This window comes from Dendronephthya gigantea, unplaced genomic scaffold, assembly GCF_004324835.1.
Source record: "Dendronephthya gigantea isolate DGI-Jeju-01 unplaced genomic scaffold, DenGig_1.0 000270F, whole genome shotgun sequence".
NCBI classification, from domain to species: Eukaryota; Metazoa; Cnidaria; class Anthozoa; order Malacalcyonacea; family Nephtheidae; genus Dendronephthya; species Dendronephthya gigantea.
The window spans coordinates 43108-47096 of NW_021163280.1; positions in this window are offsets into that span (position 1 = coordinate 43108).

A 3989-nucleotide genomic window follows, 5' to 3' on the forward strand; every position below is an offset into this window, starting at 1 on the left:
ATAAAGCTATTCATCCTCTCCAACCACGATTCTGGGTTTCAAACCTCGGGATGTACAAATATTGTAACAACGGATTTTTCACTGACTGGGATTCTTCGTGCGTTTAATGTTCAGTTCACATTGTGATGTATATTTAGACTTGGCATTAAGATTTCAACATTTCTTTTTGTGACATTCACGTATGATCGAAAAATTTTGGGGGATAGAACAATGCCCGACGAATAGAGACTATAATAAAATAATAAATATAATTGTAGGAAGGTGCATCCGGGATTTACGCACCGAGAGAGGATGAAAGTTTTACTACATAATGGTTGTTCTGTGAAAAATCATACACTAATGATTCATGATTGAATCAAAATTATTTGTTCTACTTACGTCCATTCGTTAAAATTCCTTTCCTATTGCTGTAGTTACTGCTTCCAGCTTTATTACTGGCCAGAACACCAAAATAATATTTTGTTGCTGGATTCAGATTCCCTATAAGCCGCTCTCTTTCACTTGTGATGAATGTATGAAAGCAAGATCCATTTTCTGAATGTGAAAGGCACGCAGTATAACTGGTAATGACGCCATTTTGTTTATTTTTCTCCGGAGGATCCCAGGCAAGAAGCAACGATGATGCACTTCTTGATGTTGCTTTTATGTTCAATGGAGGACCACTCGGTGCTATATGTCAAAACAGCGATTTCTAGTTTGATTTTATGCAACTGGACTGAATCCTAGCAAGTGGCACTTTTCAATCAGTGGTGTAATTAGAACGATAATTGGGAAGGGTGTGTTTATTTATCCCCGAGCGGGCGCGGAGCGCCTGCGAGGGTACTAATTCCCCTCGGAGATTAGGAATTACACCAGGAACCCGGGAGAACATAGGCAAATCCAAAGTTGTCCAAATTCTATGTCATGGGGGCTGCTGCATTTATTGTTCTGAATTATTAGAACAGTATTCTGGAGTGATACAGCAATGGAGTGCGCTGTATGTTCTAGAACATCTGTTACGCCTGTTCGCAGGTTAATTCAATATAGCGGAAAATTTAATACCAATTTTGCTACAAGACTCTTTACAAGAAGAAGATGAAACGAGTACTGAAAGTGATATCTTTCAAAATTTTATTACAGTCACAACTGCCTTGTAAGTATTTTGTATTAAAGTATGTATTATTAGGATTAATAAGATACGTATACTTTTTTAATATCATATTGGAGCGTTACCGCATAACTGTTTACTGTTGAGTAGTTCGGGAGGATAGAAGAAAAGTGCATGGCTATGCAGAGGAAACTATACCAAATTATATTCTAGATGACTTCCAAAGATTTTTCAGAACTTCGCGAGGGACATTCGAAATTATTTTACGAGAAATTGCGGAGGCTGTAACTCCCGCTATTCAACGAGGAAGACCTAGTATCACGGCTGAGAAGAAGTAACTCATAACGCTTTGGTTTATTTCTCATCAAGACACTATCCACAGGATGAATGATCGTTTTAACGTTACTGATTCTCCCATTCTTCGATGCAGGGACCAAATTTTTAGCGTTGTGTTATGCTTCTTAAAAAAGAAGTTTATTTTCTTACTAAATGATGAAATGTAAAGAATACTATTACTGATGATTTCTACACAACTTCTCAGTTTCCAAATGTTCTTGGAGTTATCGATGGAACACAAATTCGTATTGTAGCCCCACACGCACACTCGCAAGCCTACGTAAACAGGAAGAAGTTCCACTCGATAGTTCTTCAAGGTATATCCCCTCAAATCTTCAATTCTTGCATGTGGTTGCAGGTTGGCCAGGAAGTGTCCACGATGCAAGGATACTGCGCAATTCTGATGTATGGAATATTTGTCCTGCGTGGTGTGGTCCTAATAGTCATCTGTTAGAGGATGGTGCATATCCATTGCGGAGCTGCAATCCTGGTCAAAACATTGACGTTATCCTTTCCTGGTTCATGCCTTAGTTTGAAGTTGTAGCCTTTTAGGTTAAGCTTGTGTCGGTGTATTCTTGGAGGCATCTCAGCGCGGTAGCTGTTGTAGAGTGGCAGCAGTGGTTTGTGGTCAGTTATGACTATGAAGTGGGGAAGTCCGTAGAGGTGCAGTACTGTGCAAAAGTTTTAGGCCCCCAGCCAAATTGTCTCTTGTTCGTAAAATTCATGGTATTGCAAGACATGCTTGGTAGAAAGACTTGTAGTGGTCTTGCACTTGGTACAGCCACCATGAGAGACCATTATCGCGGCACAATGCCCACTCATTGACCCAGCAAGTTTGTTTGTTACATCTGGATCAACAGCCTCACGTGATGCGAAAATGATCTCTTTCATTCTTCCAGATGTCGAGATGGGCTTCTATCTGACCTCTTCCTCACTTATTCCCAAAAATGTTCAATGAGGTCTACGTCAGCAATCTCTTATAGCCCTGGGCTGGTCAATATCACTTTCTTTCAGGCTCTTTTCTGAATGACATGGTGACTCCATCTTACTGGAAGATATAATCTCCACCACAAAGCCATCTCATCTATTAGGAAAGTTCTAGATACAAGCCAAACATACCATTTTCCGTATCTAGTCGAAAATTTACGATCTTGGGACTTTCTAAAAGGTGGAGAGAGCTTTGCCGTTGAGACTTTATCTTTGAACAAGATAGAGCACCATGTGACAGAGAAAAAAGCCCCACCGAAAGAAATATCAATCAGTTCAAGGCAACGAAAGAATTCTGACCTAAACCTGTTCGAATATCTCTGGGAATAAGTGAAGAAGAGGTCAGATAGAAGACCATCTCGACATCTGGAAGAGTGAAAGAGATCATTTTCGCATCACGTGAGGCTGTTGATCCAGATGTAACAAACAAGCTTGTTAGGTCAATGACTGGGCATTGTGCCTCAATAATGGTCACTCGTGGTGGCTGTACCAAGTGTAAGACCACTACAAGTCTTTCTAGCTAGCATGTCTTGCAATACCATGAATTTTACTAACAAGTGACAATTTGACTGGGGGCCTAAAACTTTTGCACAGTACTGTATAATTATGTGGTTTCTTTTGATTGCAAATTCGACGGCTGCACTTTCTAGCTCGATTTGTGCATAGCACGATGCTGGCTTTGTGGTAGAATGACTGTCGTATCGCACCACTTTGTGTCTGCCCGTCTCCGTGTCGAATTGGGTTAGCATGCTCGCTAGGCCGTATTTGGATGCGTCTGCGATAAGTTGCGTTGATCGGGTCGGATCATAGTAGGCCATGACTTGGGGGCTGAGCATTGCTTTCTTTAGTGTATCGAAAGCTTCCTGGCACTTATCTGTCCATTCGAACCGGGCGTTTTTCTTCGTCATCTCTCGCAATGGTGCTGTAGTTTCTGAATAATGCTGTATGAAGCTTGCACTGTAATTTGCCATCCCGAGGAAAGATCTCACTTCTCCCACTGTAGTTGGCAGCGGTGCCTCAATGAGGGCCTTGACTTTCTCAACTGTTGGTGACATGCCCTTTGCTGAGAATTTCATGGCGAAGAATTCGATTTCCGGTTGATCAAACTTGCATTTCGGCAATCCTAGCGTTAGTTCACAATCTTCAAATCTTTGAAGAACTTGTTCGAGCGCTGTGTCGTGCTGCTGCTGTGTCTCACCGTATACGATGATGTCGTCATACAGGTTGTCAACATTGGGAATGTCGACCATCAGTTGTGATATTTCTTCATGGAAGATTTCTGCTGCCGAGTTTGTCCCAAAGTTTAATCGTGTGAAACGTCGGAGTCCACGATGGGTGTAAAATGTTGTTATATATCGTGAATTTGGATTCAACTCTAGTTGCATGTATCCTTGTTTCATATCCAGTTTGGTGAAGTGCTTGGCCCCGTTTAACTTGTATCTTAGTTCCTCTAAGGTTGGTATGACATGTCTTGTGCGTTTGATGGCTTTCTTTGCAGTTGTCATGTCTACGTTCATCCGTAGCTGGGAGGGGTCCGCTTGATTTGGGATTTCGACTGAGCAGTTAGGATGTAAAGGCT